This window comes from Triturus cristatus, chromosome 1_1, assembly GCF_964204655.1.
Source record: "Triturus cristatus chromosome 1_1, aTriCri1.1, whole genome shotgun sequence".
NCBI lineage: Eukaryota > Metazoa > Chordata > Amphibia > Caudata > Salamandridae > Triturus > Triturus cristatus.
The window spans coordinates 1,086,370,031-1,086,385,996 of record NC_140579.1 but is presented as its reverse complement, the minus strand read 5'-3'; positions in this window follow the sequence as shown (position 1 = coordinate 1,086,385,996).

Here is a 15,966-nt window from a genome sequence, read left to right as displayed (position 1 = left end):
ACATGTATATGTAAAATTTGGCATAAATATTAGTAGTCTTGAGAGGGAAATTAGGTTACCACCCAACGAGCTTGAGACGCACCCTGATCGATGATACTCTATGCGGCACTCCACGCTGACAGCAGAGGACGGGACGGTAGAATCTCTGATGAATTTCTGAGGACCAGTTTCTGACTTAGAGAACGACAATTAGCCAGAATAGGTAATTATGACAAAAGATAATATTGCATTTGTTAGGATTTTAACCTGCATTTTAATTAGATAAAGAAAATTCATTTCTTTTAAAGAACTGTGTCGGGTGGTTATTTCTTGTAATGTATATTGATTAATATAAGAATTGAAGGGTTATCTATCAAATTCAACTCAACTAAATGATCCGATCGACCTCCGGATGGAGGAATGGTTAGGGTAACTTAATAGATGTGGTTTCCTCCATCCAATTGGAAAAGAAATTGTAGTTTGGGATATTTGAAGATCCCTCTGTAGGCACGGATAGGATTGATGTGGAATGAGTGTTGGTGTTATGGGCCCCACCAGCGTGTGATGTGTGTATGTGCGTGTGACTGAGGAATCATTCCGTCCGTGGAAGCAGGAGGAGATTTTGTGTTCTGAACTGCACCAGTATTCTTGGTAGCTAGAGATGGTTTTATTGTTTTGGTTTGATGATTTGGCATGTATATATAGCTTATCGATTATTGATAGGTATTAATGTATGTATTAACACTATATGTTGAAGTTGTATTGAGTTCCATGTCGTTTGTATGGCTTCTGGGATGTAAGAAGTCGGTGACAGTTCCATAGTAGAGCAGAGGTAAGCGCTGTTCTCGGAAAAGACGAAATTGTGGTTGCCCGTAGGTACACGGGAAAACGCGTAAAAATTAAAGTTGCGCGTCGCATTTGTCTGGGTTCGATTCGGTGACATCGCTGTGTGTTGCCATTAGAGACAATTTCTGTGTGAGAGAAGTGCATATGATAGCAAAGAGTTATCTGTGAAATTTTGGTCTAAAGTACCAGGAAACCAATAGGTATGCCGATAACGCTTTTTACTGAAAAGGTAGCAGGTGTTCTCTGAGCTTGTTAGAAGGACAAAGTAGAGGTAAGCGCTGCTTTGTTAACATGTTCTCGGGAAAGCAGGATTCTGTGTGAATGAACGGTATTTCCTTGTGTGGAAGTGCATGAATGAAATAGCATTTGAATTAATTGCAGAACTCTGGTTTATTTCTCAGGAGCATTGCGTTTCCACATATGTGTCTTAATACCAGAGACAACAGTTAATTGATGTTTGAAAGAAGGGTAAAGTAGAGGGATGTGCTATTTTGCCAACGGATGTAAAGATTCAGTAGTAGGGCAGTGTGAGAAGTTGGCCTGGTATATGATGTTCACTAGTTAAAGTGACCACCTTGTACCATGCCAAGCAACCCTTATGGTGTGGTTGTAAGTCAACCTTTTCGGACCAGCTGCCCTAGTGGTAGCGTAGGCTAAGCAGTCTTTCAGGCTAAACTCGTTTAGGCATGTAAAGCAAGCTGTTTTACCATATGTAACCCCTCTTTATACCAATGAAAGGACACCACACAGATATATATTCAAAATATATATGTATTTATTACTCAAAGTATCCCCTAGACTCTTTATGAGCACAGGAGCACAAATCGTTAAACAAGACAGTATCACAATATACAGAAGTTGCACTTTATATGGATAGGCCCTGGTGGCTGCACAAACCATATTCTAAAATAGTGGTATAAGTACCACGAATAGGAAAGGGAAAAGGCCTAGGGCCTCTAGAATCGCTGGGCCTACAAGGAGCTAACTTCAGTTAGTGACCAGGAGGTCCACGGGTCGCTTGTGCAGTGAGGAAAGTTACACGCGGGCTCCCATAGGTTTTCAATGGGTGCGTAAAACTTCAAAAGTTACTGCTAGAAGGGTCTTCTGATTGGACTACAAAATCAAGACTTCAAACCTAGACATTAGAGATGTTACTCTACACTTGTGCACCGGAGTGCCAGCTTTACCTCACCCACAGGAAGCGGGTGCATAGGTCTCGAAGTGCGTCGGGTTTTGTCTATCTGTTCAATGGAGCCTGATGACAAAGATGCTGCAGGCGGACGGTCCAGAAGAGATGCGGTGGATCCAAGGGTGGATCGGAAGTGTAGAAGACCTGTAAGCAGAGGGGACAGTGTTCACAGTCACTAGCCAGTGACCGGCGTGGCACCAGGTAGGTACCAGGCGATGTCGGGTGCAACCAGGTAAAGAGGTGTAGCTTGTCTCTGCAGCCACGTGGTCCCTGAAGGTCGACGACGTCAAGGAGTCGGTTCACGAACTGTCCCACGCAGGCTATCGCTGTCGGCAGTATCGGCGACTCAAAAGAAGCAAACAAGCCTTGGCAAAAGCAGGAGTCGTAGGAATCAAAGAAAGCTGTTAGCTCTGACCAGCAAGGTCAGAGGGGCTGCTCCTTTGGAGGGAAGCAGGGGCCGGTCTGGAGCAACCAGACCAGCATCGTAGTTTTCAAAAAGGGTCACCAAGATGGCCACTAGCCAACGGGCCATGGACCGGTTAGGTGCGTCGAGTTGCAAAGTGCAGAGGGGCCCCACGCAGATCGTGGAGATGCTGGAGGGCTCACCTTTGGTGCAGATGCTGCTCGGATGTTGGGCTTCTCAGGACCGAAAGCACAACTCGGAGGGAGCCTCTGTGGTCGCGCTTGCAGCTTGTCGAGTGTCTTCCAAGATGGCTGGCTCCACGTGTCTCGGTGCCTCCACGGGTTCCTTCTTTGCAGGGACTGTGGATCGGGCTGTGAGAGGTCTGGAGGTCCAGTTCTTGTCAGTCTCTGAGCTCGGGCTCCGGCGGGAGGCGGCGGCAAAGCAGACGTCGATTCGCTGGTTGGTGCTTGCGTTAGCAAGATGGTCACTCCCTGACCATAGGGGAGAATTCCTTCAGTCTTCTGTGCAGCAGAACGTCGAAGTTCCCGTCTTCTTCTTAGTGTTAAGTTGATTCCAGGATGTCCGAAGTCTTAGGACACAGCTCCTACCTTTAAGCGGATTCTAGGGGCCGGACTACCTGCTAGGTCCCTCCCTAAGGGTGGGACCAGGAAGGGGGGTGGTTACACCCCCAATCCTTTGTCCAGCTCGCCCCAGGTCCGGGTATGGTGTGCCCCAGGACCGGTTTGAACTGGCATGCACCGAGGCTCCTTGTGAGCCTCAGGCATGTCTGATTCTATTCAAGCCCTACCTGACCAATACACAAAATCCTGTCTGGGGTGGTACTCGCACTTCCCCTGGCAGGAAACCCTTCGTCCACGTCTCCCAAGCTGGAAGGACTCCCAGCAGCAGGAGGGCAGACTTGTGTCGGTGGTGGCAGCGTCCATTTTGTGGAGCTGAGGCTATGTCTGATTTTACCCGAGTTTCAGGATCTGTACATGTCGTGTCCCTCTAGAAGGGTGGAATGCTAACCCCGTCGCCAGAATTGGCGAGGGGTTAGTATTCCAATTCGTATGACACCTTACTCGACATGTTTTGATAAAGCCAAACCAAAGATAGCATTTAACCGCGAGGTTCATAACGCACTTAAGAGTATATGGTATGGCGATATCTGGAAACGGTAGAAGGAAGTTGTTCCGACCACTGCAGACAGGCTCATCTCATGCCAGAGCACCATCTCACATGAAACCAAGCACTCTGCCTTCAGGATTGTTAAGGCCTGCCATAGGAGTGACTTATAGGTTAACATGTGTCCCATTTAAGGTTAGGTATAGGTATACTACACCTAAGTAAGAGGTGGATACACCAACTTACCCCAGCTGAGTGATCAGCCAGTTGTGTCAAATTGTTAGGCCAGGCCAGGGGTGGCACAATACATGCTTCAGCCCCTGGTAGGCCTTAGATACACCAATGCCCTGGGTACCTAGTGTACACTGGTACAGGGGCTCACAGGGTGATCCAATTCCAATTGGTTATGCACCTAAAGTGCATAGTGTCAATTTAGTAGAGAGAACAGCAGGCTGGGGGTCTGATTGGCAGGCCCACAGCCTCAGTATGTCAAAAACCAGTGAAGCAAAAAGCAAAACTTTTGGGTGACCATAGGATAGCAGACCCTACTCTCCTACACAACCCCCCCCCAAACGCAGGGACATTAAACTAGCCTTGACCAGTCTCGTCTTCATGTCCTAAGTGGAAGTACCTGGAGAGACCATCTGCATTCCCATGGTCTGTACCCGGCCGGTGCTCCACTGTAAAGTCCATCCCCTGTAGGGAAATGGACCACCTAAGCAGTTTGAGGTTCTCACCCTTCATCTGATTTAGCCACAAGAGGGGCTTATGGTCGGTCTGAATCTTGAAGTGAGTGCCAAACAAGTATGGCCTCAGCTTCTTCAGGGCCCACACCACAGCAAAGGCCTCCCTCTTAATAGCTGACCAATTCTTCTCTCTGGGGGTCAACCTTCTGCTAATAAAAGCAATGGGTTGGTCTTGACCATGTACATTAAGTTGTGACAGCACAGCTCCCACACCCAACTCAGAAGCATCTGTTTGGACAATAAACTCTTTGGAGTAGTCAGGACTTTTCAGGATAGGTGCAGAGCACATGGCCTTCTTCAGGTCATCAAATGCCTTTTGACAGCTTACTGTCCACTGAACCTTTTTGGGCATCTTTTTGGATGTCAGATCATTAAGAGGAGTCACAATGGACCCATAGTTCTTAACAAACTTCCTGTAGTACCCAGTCAAGCCCAAGAAAGCTCGGACCTGAGTCTGGGTGGTTGGCGGAGACCAGTCCTTGATGGATTGTATCTTACTCTCCAGTGGTTGAACTTGGCCTCCACCTACAAGGCAGCCCAAATACACAACCTTACTCTGCCCTATCTGGCACTTAGTAGCCTTGATAGTGAGGCCTGCCTTTTGCAGAGCCTCAAGTACCTTCTTCAGGTGGATCAGGTGATCCTTCCAGGTGGAGCTAAAGACAGCAATGTCATTAAGATATGCTGCACAAAAGTCATCCAACCCAGTAAGCACTTGATTCACCAACCTTTGGAAGGTGGCAGGTGCATTCTTCAGACCAAAGGGCATCACCAAAAATTGGTAGTGCCCTCCTGGCGTTGAAAATGCTGTTTTGGCCTTAGACTCCTCAGCTAACCTGATTTGCCAATAGCCAGCTGTCAAATCAAATGTGCTCAAAAACTTAGCAGAAGCCAGTTTATCTATGAGCTCATCTGCCCTTGGAATAGGATGTGCATCTGTCCTAGTGACAGCATTGAGTCCTCTGTAATCCACACAGAACCTCATCTCTCTCTTGCCATCTTTGGTGTGAGGTTTGGGGACCAGAACCACTGGGCTAGCCCAGGGGCTCTCTGAGGGCTCAATGACACCCAGTTCCAGCATTTTGTGTACCTCAGCCTTTATACAGCCCCTGACATGGTCAGGTTGCCTGTAAAGTTTGTTCTTCACAGGAAGACTGTCACCAGTGTCCACCACATGGGTACACCAGTCAGTTTGACTAGGTATCAGTGAGAACATATGCTGAAATGATTGTAGAACCTGTCTACATTCAATTTGCTGATGCTCAGTGAGGTTGCCTCCAAGGGTCACTCCTTCAACTGAACCATCTTCAGGGTTCTGAGACAACAGGTCTGGGAGAGGGTCACTCTCTTCCTCCTGTCCCTTATCTGTAGCCATGAGCAAGCCCATGTCTGCCCTGTCAACATATGCTTTTAACCTGTTAACATGGAGTACCCTGTGGGGACTCCTGGGAGTGCCTAGGTCCACCAAGTAGGTAACCTCTCCCTTCTTTTCCAGGATTGTATGGGGTCCAGACCATTTGTCTTGGAGTGCTGCTGGGGCCAGCGGCTCCAACACCCATACCTTCTGTCCTAGCTGAAACTCAACCAAGACAGCCTTTTGGTCATGCCAAGCTTTCTGTAAGGCCTGGCTTGCCTCAAGGTTTTTGGATGCCTTCTCCATGTACTCAGCCATCCTGGAGCGGAGACCAAGTACATAGTCCACTATGTCTTGCTTAGGCTTTTTGAGAGGTAACTCCCGTCCTTCCCTCACCAGACATAGGGGGCCTCTTACAGGGTGCCAAAACAACAATTCAAAGGGGCTGTAGCCAACTCCTTTTTGTGGGACCTCTCTGTAAGCAAACAGAAAGCAGGGTAGAAGGATGTCCCATCTTCGCCTGAGCTTTTCGGGTAATCCTTTGATCATACCCTTTAGGGTCTTGTTGAATCTCTCAACAAGCCCATTGCATTGTGGGTGATAAGGAGTGGTGAACTTGTAGTTGACACCACATTCCTTCCACATAGCTGTCAAGTATCCTGACATGAAGTTGGTACCTCTGTCAGAAACCACCTCCTTAGGAAACCCCACGCTGGAGAATACTCCCAGCAGGGCCCTGGCGACAACAGGAGCTGTTGTGGTCCTAAGGGGAATTACCTCTGGATACCTGGTGGCATGATCCACTACCACCAGTATAAATCTGTGCCCAGATGCAGTGGGGGGATCCATGGGACCCACTATATCTATTCCCACTCTTTCAAAGGGAACCCCCACCACAGGTAGTGGTATTAGGGGGGCCTTTGTTGTGCCACCTGATTTGCCACTGGCTTGGCAGGTCACACAGGAGCGACAAAACTCCTTGGTATCTTCATTCATGTGAGGCCAGTGAAAGTGAGGGACAAGCCTGTCCCAAGTCTTGTTCTGGCCTAAGTGTCCTGCTAGAGGAATATCATGGGCCAAGGTAAGAAGGAAGCCCCTAAATTGCAGAGGTATAACCAACCTCCTGGTTGCACCAGGTTTTGGGTCTCTAGCCTCTGAATAAAGGAGCCCATGACCCCAATACACTTTATGGGTACCTTGAGCATTCCCAGCAGCCTCAGCAGCAGCCAGCTGTCTGAGGGGTTTAAGAGATGGACAGGATAACTGAGCCTGCCCCAAGTCAGCCCTGGAAGGTCCCCCTGTCCCCAGAAACTCAACCTGGTCAGGTTCAAGCTCTTCAGGGACAGTTCCTTCAGGGTTCTCTAGATCATCCTCCTGGGAAGACTGATCATCACTTGGAGGCAGGGAGGAAGGCACAGCCTTAACCCTCCTGTTCTTCTTCTTGGTAGGTGCTTGGTCCATTGTTCCAGGATCCAAGTCCTGAGGTTCAGTAAGGCACTTTTTGGCCTGTGACCTGGTCACAGCAAGGACATGTGGTGATATACCTAACATCTCTGCATGTGTCCTGTACTCCACTTCTGACCATAGAGAACTCTCTAGGTCATTGCCCAACAAACATTCTACTGGGAGGTCTGCACTAACCACAACCCTTTTGAGGCCAGTTACCCCTCCCCATGAGAAGTTAACAATAGCCACACTATGAGAAGTAGTGGTATTGCTGGCATTGGTCACCAGGTAATTCTCACCTGGTATGTACTGTCCAGGATCCACAAAGCCTGGTGTCACCATAGTGACACTGGCACATGTGTCCCTGTAGGCTTGAGCCACTTTTGTATTAATCAATGGAGTCTGTCTGTACTTGCCCAGATTACTGGGGCTCACAGTCAGGGACAAATCCATGTCCCCATCACAGATCAAGACTGCCTGTGTAAGGGTTCTGTCTAAGTCAGAATCTCCTTCAGTTCCCATAGTGATTCCCACTACACCCTTTGTCTGGGGACCAACACTGCTAACAGTACTACTGGGAGCAGGTGCCTTAGGGGCAACAGTGTTGGGGGCTCCACCCTTCTTACAATCACTAGTCCAGTGAGTTGTATTCTTGCAAGATTTGCACCAGGGTTTCTTTGGATCTTCTTTCTTCTTTCCCTTGGATTGTTGTTGGGACCCACCCTTATTAGTACTAGTTTGGGGCCCTGTTGAAGACTTCTGGTCTTTGGATTTCTGATCACCACCCTTTTGGTCTGTTTTCTTCTGATCACCCCCTTGGCCCTGGTTCTGGTTCTTTTGCTTAACCCTGGTTCTGACCCATTTGTCTGCCTTCTTTCCCAATTCTTGGGGAGAGGTCAGATCCGAGTCAACCAAGTGTTGATGCAGTTGCTGGTTTTGACAGTTATTTAAAATCTGGTCTCTCATCGTCAAATTGTACAATCCTGTATAATCAGAAACCTTACTTCCCAGCAACCAACCCTCCAAAGCCTTAGTGGCACACTCAATGTATTCAGACCAGTCCTGAGTCTGTGTCTTCTGGGTATCTCTGAACATTAACCTGTACTGTTCAATGGTTAAGCTTAACCCATCAACCAGGACACTCTTCAGGGCTCTGTAGTTTCTGACATCCTCCTCTCTAACAGTGAGGAGTCTATCTCTGCCTCTACCTTCAAAGGAGAGCCATAAGATTAATGCCCACTGGTCCTCAGGAACCTGCTGCACTTTGCAGGCTCTCTCAAGAGCAGTCATCCACTTGTGGATATCATCCCCACTTTTGTAGGGGGGCACAACCTTGGACAGGTTCCTATTATCAAAGACCCTATCTTTGTCCCTAGGGACAATGCTGCCACCAGTGGGTATAGACCCACTCTCTGTAGGTTGCCTAGCCTTGCTCAGTTTCTCTTCCATCAGGGATACTTCTAGCTCCTGTTTCCTGATCCTCAGCTTGGCTTCCTGCATTCTGGCCTCATGCTCCCTCCTCTGAGGGCTGGTCATCCTTCTCCTGGAATGACCCTGAGAGCCTCTAGAGGCATGAGAGGCATTAGAGTCACCTGAGTGATTCCTCTGTCTCCCAAACCCCTGGTTAAGTCCACTAGGGAGATTCAATGGGGGGAACCCATTGTCATTCCCAAATAGTCTTAAGTTAGCTTGGCCAAGTATAGCACCTGGCACTGGGCTATTTCTCCCATCAGAATCACTACTACTATCAGACTCATCCCCTTTGCCATTCTCGTCCCTTTGCTGATCCTCATGATCTGTAGTCTGATTCTCATCTAAGGGGTGACTATTAGAAAGGGGCACTTCAGTAGCATCTTCAGAAGGAGGGCCTCCTGTTCCAGTCCCTGAGGGGTCTAACTGGGAGGCTTTCTTGAGAGCTCTCTGATCTTCATCAGTTTGCAAGAATTCTCTGAGTTCAGCAGAGGTAGGGTTCCTGGGCTGTTTAAGGCCCCTGGAATTAGCCAACTGCCTGAGCTCATTCTGGTTTAGGGTAGCAAAGATGGATGGTGCCCTCTGGGGGTCACTCTCGACAGAGATGGGTACCTTGGACCCCTCTGCCCCAGCCATTGCTCTTAATTGTGGGTGGAAGTGTTGCAACTACCTACACTTGGGTTTTCCTACTAAACCTATCTAGTAGTTGTAGTCAGGGTGTGCTACTCCCTTTGCTCTACAACAACTAAGTTCACTAGAACTTAAGTATATAACTAACTTGTTTTATATGTACCTAAAGGTACCTGTATGATCTTTCAATTGGTAACAAAGAGATTACAGAGGTAAAACAACAGCAAGCTCAAATCCCAACCGCTGCTCACCAATGTGAGAAGTTGGCCTGGTATATGATGTTCACTAGTTAAAGTGACCACCTTGTACCATGCCAAGCAACCCTTATGGTGTGGTTGTAAGTCAACCTTTTCGGACCAGCTGCCCTAGTGGTAGCGTAGGCTAAGCAGTCTTTCAGGCGAAACTCGTTTAGGCATGTAAAGCAAGCTGTTTTACCATATGTAACCCCCCTTTATACCAATGAAAGGACACCACACAGATATATATTCAAAATATATATGTATTTATTACTCAAAGTATCCCCTAGACTCTTTATGAGCACAGGAGCACAAATCGTTAATCAAGAAAGTATCACAATATACAGAAGTTGCACTTTATATGGATAGGCCCTGGTGGCCGCTCAAACCATATACTAAAATAGTGGTATAAGTACCACGAATAGGAAAGGGAAAAGGTTTAGGGCCTCTAGAATCGCTGGGCCTTCAAGGAGCTAACTTCAGTTAGTGACCAGGAGGTCCACGGGTCGCGTGTGCAGTGAGGAAAGTTACACGCGGGCTCCCATAGGTTTTCAATGGGTGCGTAAAAGTTCTGCTAGAAGGGACTTCTGTTTGGACCAAGACATCAAGACTTCAAACCTAGACATTAGAGATGTCACTCTACACTTGTGCACCGGAGTGCCAGCTTTACCTCACCCACAGGAAGCGGGTGCATAGGTCTCGAAGTGCGTCGGGTTTCGTCTATCTGTTCAATGGAGCCTGATGACAAAGATGCTGCAGGCGGTCGGTCCAGAAGAGATGCGGTGGATCCAAGGGTGGATCGGAAGTGTAGAAGACCTGTAAGCAGAGGGGACAGTGTTCACAGTCACTAGCCAGTGACCGGCGTGGCACCAGGTAGGTACCAGGCGATGTCGGGTGCAACCAGGTGAAGAGGTGTAGCTTGTCTCTGCAGCCACGCGGTCCCTGAAGGTTGACAACGTCCAGGAGTCGGTTCACGAGCTGTCCCACGCAGGCTCTCGCTGTCGGCGGTGTCGGCGACTCAAAAGAAGCAAACTAGCCTTGGCAAAAGCAGGAGTCGTAGGAATCGAAGAAAGCTGTTAGCTCTGACCAGCAAGGTCAGAGGGGCTGCTCCTTTGGAGGGAAGAAGGGGCCAGTCTGGAGCAACCAGACCAGCATCGTAGTTTTCAAAAAGGGTCGCCAAGATGGCCACTAGCCAAGGGGCCAGGGACCGGTTAGGTGCATCGAGTCACAAAGTGCAGAGGGGCCCCACGCAGATCGTGGAGATGCTGGAGGGCTCACCTTTGGTGTAGATGCTGCTCGGATGTTGGGCTTCTCAGGACCCAAAGCACAACTTGGAGGGAGCCTCTGTGGTCGCGCTTGCAGCTGGTCGAGTGTCTTCCAAGATGGCTGGCTCCACGTGTCTCGGTGCCTCCACGGGTTCCTTCTTTGCAGGGACTGTGGATCGGGCTGTGAGAGGTCTGGAGGTCCAGTTCTTGTCGGTCTCTGGGCTCAGGCTCTGGCGGGAGGCAGCAGCAAAGCAGACGTCGATTCGCTGGTTGGTGCTTGCGTTAGCAAGATGGTCACTCCCTGACCATAGGGGAGAATTCCTTCAGTCTTCTGTGCAGCAGAACGTCGAAGTTCCCGTCTTCTTCTTAGTGTTAAGTTGATTCCAGGATGTCCGAAGTCTTAGGACACAGCTCCTACCTTTAAGCGGATTCTAGGGGCCGGACTACCTGCTAGGTCCCTCCCTAAGGGTGGGACCAGGAAGGGGGGTGGTTACACCCCCAATCCTTTGTCCAGCTCGCTCCAGGTCCGGGGCTGGTGTGCCCCAGGACCGGTTTGAACTGGCATGCACCGAGGCTCCTTGTGAGCCTCAGGCATGTCTGATTCTATTCAAGCCCTACGTGACCAATACACAAAATCCTGTCTGGGGTGGTGCTCGCACCTCCCCTGGCAGGAAACCCTTTGTCCACGTCTCCCAAGCTGGAAGGACTCCCAGCAGCAGGAGGGCAGACTTGTGTCGGTGGTGGCAGCGTCCATTTTGTGGAGCTGAGGCTATGTCTGATTTTACCCGCGTTTCAGGATCTGTACGTGTCGTGTCCCTCTAGAAGGGTGGAATGCTAACTCCGTCGCCAGAATTGGCGAGGGGTTAGTATTCCAATTCGTATGACACCTTACTCGACATGTTTTGATAAAGCCAAACCAAAGATAGCTTTTAACCGCGAGGTTCATAATGCACTTAAGAGTATATGGTATGGCGATATCTGGAAACGGTAGAAGGAAGTTGTTCCGACCACTGCAGACAGGCTCAGCTCATGCCAGAGCACCATCTCACATGAAACCAAGCACTCTGCCTTCAGGATTGTTAAGGCCTGCCATAGGAGTGACTTATAGGTTAACATGTGTCCCATTTAAGGTTAGGTATAGGTATACTACACCTAAGTAAGAGGTGGATACACCAACTTACCCCAGCTGAGTGATCAGCCAGGTGTGTCAAATTGTTAGGCCAGGCCAGGGGTGGCACAATACATGCTTCAGCCCCTGGTAGGCCTTAGATACACCAATGCCCTGGGTACCTAGTGTACACTGGTACAGGGGCTCACAGGGTGATCCAATTCCAATTGGTTATGCACCTAAAGTGCATAGTGTCAATTTAGTAGAGAGAACAGCAGGCTGGGGGTCTGATTGGCAGGCCCACAGCCTCAGTATGTCAAAAACCAGTGAAGCAAAAAGCAAAAATTTGGGGTGACCATAGGATAGCAGACCCTACTCTCCTACAGGCAGAGGTAAGTGCTGCTCTCGGGAAGACAGAATTCTCGTGTGAAAGATCTTTTACTATTCTGTGGTTAGCAGAGCAGACAATGGAGATGTTTGTATGTTGTAACTAACAAGTATTGTAAAATTGAAACAAAGTCTATTCTGTAGTTTTGTAAAGGAGGGGTAGACTGAGGACAGGAGTCAGGAGCAGAAACTGCTGCAGCGACTGTAGACGTCAGAAGGACCGCGCTGGGATTGGACAGCTAGTCAGTGACGTAGACGCTCCAGGATTGGTGCGTTAGTGTGAGTCGCACAGGGATTGGGAGTTGTGACAGCGACGTAGACGCTCCAGAATTGGTGCGTTAGTGTGAGTCGCGTAAGGATTGGAGATTGTGACAGTGACGTAGACGTGCCAGGATTGGTGCATGAGTAAGAGTCGCGCTACTATTGGATTAGAGATCGTACAGTGGTAGAAAGGACTAAAGGGTTCATAAAAGACAGAAAGATGTATTATCATTCACCCGAAAAGAAGAAAAAATCATTGTTTAGTAAAATGCGGAGCTGGTTTGTGAAAGACAAAGAGATTGTGACTAGGGAAGGACAGTTACTTCCCCCAGCAAAGACCCCCGCATCCTTCATGGTTGCGAAATATGGGTACCATACTTGTATCTGGTTAGACAATTGGGCAAAGTATACAAAGGAAGACGGAGTGCTAGCATTTCCAGAAGATGGGTCTTTTACTTTGGCAATATTAAGGAACTTACGGGAGAGGATGATGAGCTTAGATCCGCGACCTAGGCCTACACAGTTCGAGGCATTGACAGAATGGGAAGATGAGATGCATGAGCGAGAAAAGCAGAGAAATGGAACTAGATATCGGTACATGTTTGGACGGCCAAACGATCGTGAAACTCATAGTGATCGAATGAGAAGGTGGCGGGATGCTAGTATGACTGAAGGATTATTTCCTGTTAGAACAGAAGGAGAAAGTGGAGGAAGGAAATGCCTAGAAAAAAGAAATCATGTAGAAACCCGGAGGTATGGGGCTAACGAGACCGACGATGATGTCCTAGATGATATGTTTTACAAAAGCCCACCTCCGTACCGGCAGGAACCAGAAATGCCAACCTCAGGCACACCAGTGAGAGAGACTCTGAGAATCATTAAAACAGACGTTGTGACCCCAGAAGTAAAGAGAAGAAATTCACTTAAAGAAAAGGGAAATAAGGATGAGAGTGAAAACTCTAGAGAACTAGCAAAAACCACATTAGAACTGACAGAGAAAATAAGAGAATTGACGAAAAATCTAGAAGCAGTTACAGTCCCTGTAACCATAGGTCCCGTTATGCCTATTTTTGAGAAGCAGAAAGACAGCGAGCATGGATTAATAGTTCCGTATGTGAACCAAAGACAGGCAGAACAGCCCCTGATGAAAACGAAAGAAAGTTCCTGGGGACATGCTATGGGTAAAGGTGAACTACATGGGTCAAAGAACCCATTTTATTGTCCTGATACTGTCGAAAGAAGCAGAATGGTAGAAGGATCGATATTAGAACCACAGAGATTGACAGAACCGGGAAATGCAGAGAAGTCAGTGAGCATAACTACTGAAGAATTGAATGACTGGCTAAAAGGTTTGCAGGACAAAGAAAAAGAATCTCATACCATTGATGTAGCAAAATTAAGGATGATGTTAGAAGAACTGATTGTAGGGACCATCCCCATAGAAAAACTGAAAGATTACCAAGATGAGGAACTGCTGTTCCTCTGTAAAAGTGTCACTTGGAGAGCAAAGAATTTACATGACAGACTAGCAGAAATAGCGAGTGAAATGGGAATTGACTTGGACAAGGTAAAGGCTTTACAAAAGCCCTACCGAGTGGATTTTACAGAAAAGGACATAGAGAATCTGAACGCGGCAGGGCGGATAGGGCAGATTAGGGACATAATCACGGTATTAAGGAAATGGGGAGATGTGGACAAATGGAAGAGCAGGTGGTATAGGAAGCGGGATGACACCACAGACAGAACATTTTCAGCATTTCCTGTGAGAGAAAAGGAGAAGGTGGTGATGGAGTTCCCTATGAGAGAGATCCCAGGAGGGGGATATGTGCATGTCCCATGGACCAGACAGGACATTTTGTCATTTACAAATGACTTCCCTAGATTACGGGAAAAGCCGGTCGAGTGGTACAGACAGGTAGACAGATTTGTGAAATTATCAAAAGTGCTGTGGATTGATTTGAATAGTCTGTTTGATATAATAGTGCCAGCAGACTTGTGGGCAGAATGTAAGATAGTCATAGACTGGCCCACTAAAGAATACCCGAGAGATCCCAAAACAGGAGCCCCAGATCCGGAGGTCATGAAGAAATACGAACAGGTTATGGCCTTCCTGAAGAACAAAGTGCCTCCAAAAGAAACAGATTGGGTTAAAATAGATCGAACACATCAGGAAGTGAAAGAGTCAGTCCACGCATACTATGAGAGGCTAATTCTGGCTTTCAAACAGTTTAATGGGGATGACAGTCTGGGAGAAAAGGACCTGAGTCATTTTGTGTACAGATTTGTGTATAGTCTGCGTCCCGAGATTGGGGACATGATCAAGCAGCACACCGTGGACTGGCAGAGCAAGAAAATAGATGAGATTCTGAGGCATGCTAAATATTTTAGTGATGAAATTGAGGCAAAGCAGCGAAAACTAAAAGAGAAGGCAATGTGGGCTCAAGTGAAGGTTGCAGAGAGACAGGAAGCTCAGTTGATAGAACAAGCAAATAATCCAGGTATAAAATCAAAGTTTGGTCCAGGAAAGGGAAAGGGTAATATAGAAGAAGCCAAGAAAAGTTTCCCTGTCACAATTGCGGCAGATTAGGGCACTGGAAATCCGAGTGTAAAAATCCACCTCTTGCTAATGATGAAAATCCGTCATTAAATCCACAGGTGCAGTGTGAGGGGAGTGGCCCATCGCCGCAGCAGCAGAAGGCTGTTAATCTACAGAATCAGGTGCCAAAACCACCCTTACCACAGAGCCGAAGTACACAGAGATATAGTAAAGAAACGGGATTCTACAATGAAGAACAGGTAAACAAACCGCAACGCGCGAGCGCTGTGTCACAATATTGGATGCAAAATGACGAAAGTGAACCAGAAGAAATTTATTGACGTTGCCGAAAAGAGGAAGCAGAGTGCGTACTTGGCGCATCTCTAGAAATAGATCAGACAGGACCATTTGTAGATGGGAAAGTTAATGATGAAAGCATTACTTTTCTAGTAGACACTGGAGCTACACGATCTACTGTCAGATCAGCCGATGTTAGAAATCTTCCTCTTTCGGATGAAACAATCCAAGAGTTGGCGTGTCTAACACCCAGATTAAAACGTATCTTACTGACCCTGTAAAGGTCAGAATAGGGAAATTTTCAGACATGCATAGATTCGTGGTGTGTGATACCAGTCAAGTGAATCTATTAGGAAGGGATTTGTTGTGCAAGATGAATTGCACCATATTCTGTACACCAGACGGAATAGCCTTTGAAACATCAGATGAAGATGTTCTGTACAAAATGACCATAGCTAACCGAGAGTGTGAGGTCGCTGGAACCTATGCAGTATTCAATCCAGATGAATTACCCCCAGAATTGAAACAGACAGTGAAAGCAGCGGTCTGGGACTTCACTGGGGAAGATGTAGGCCTGATGAGAAATGTAGACCCAGTGAGAATCGCTGTAAAGGAGGAAGCTGTTTACCCAAACATTCCACAATACAGACTGACCCCAGAAATAATAGCAGGGGTAACCCCTTTGATC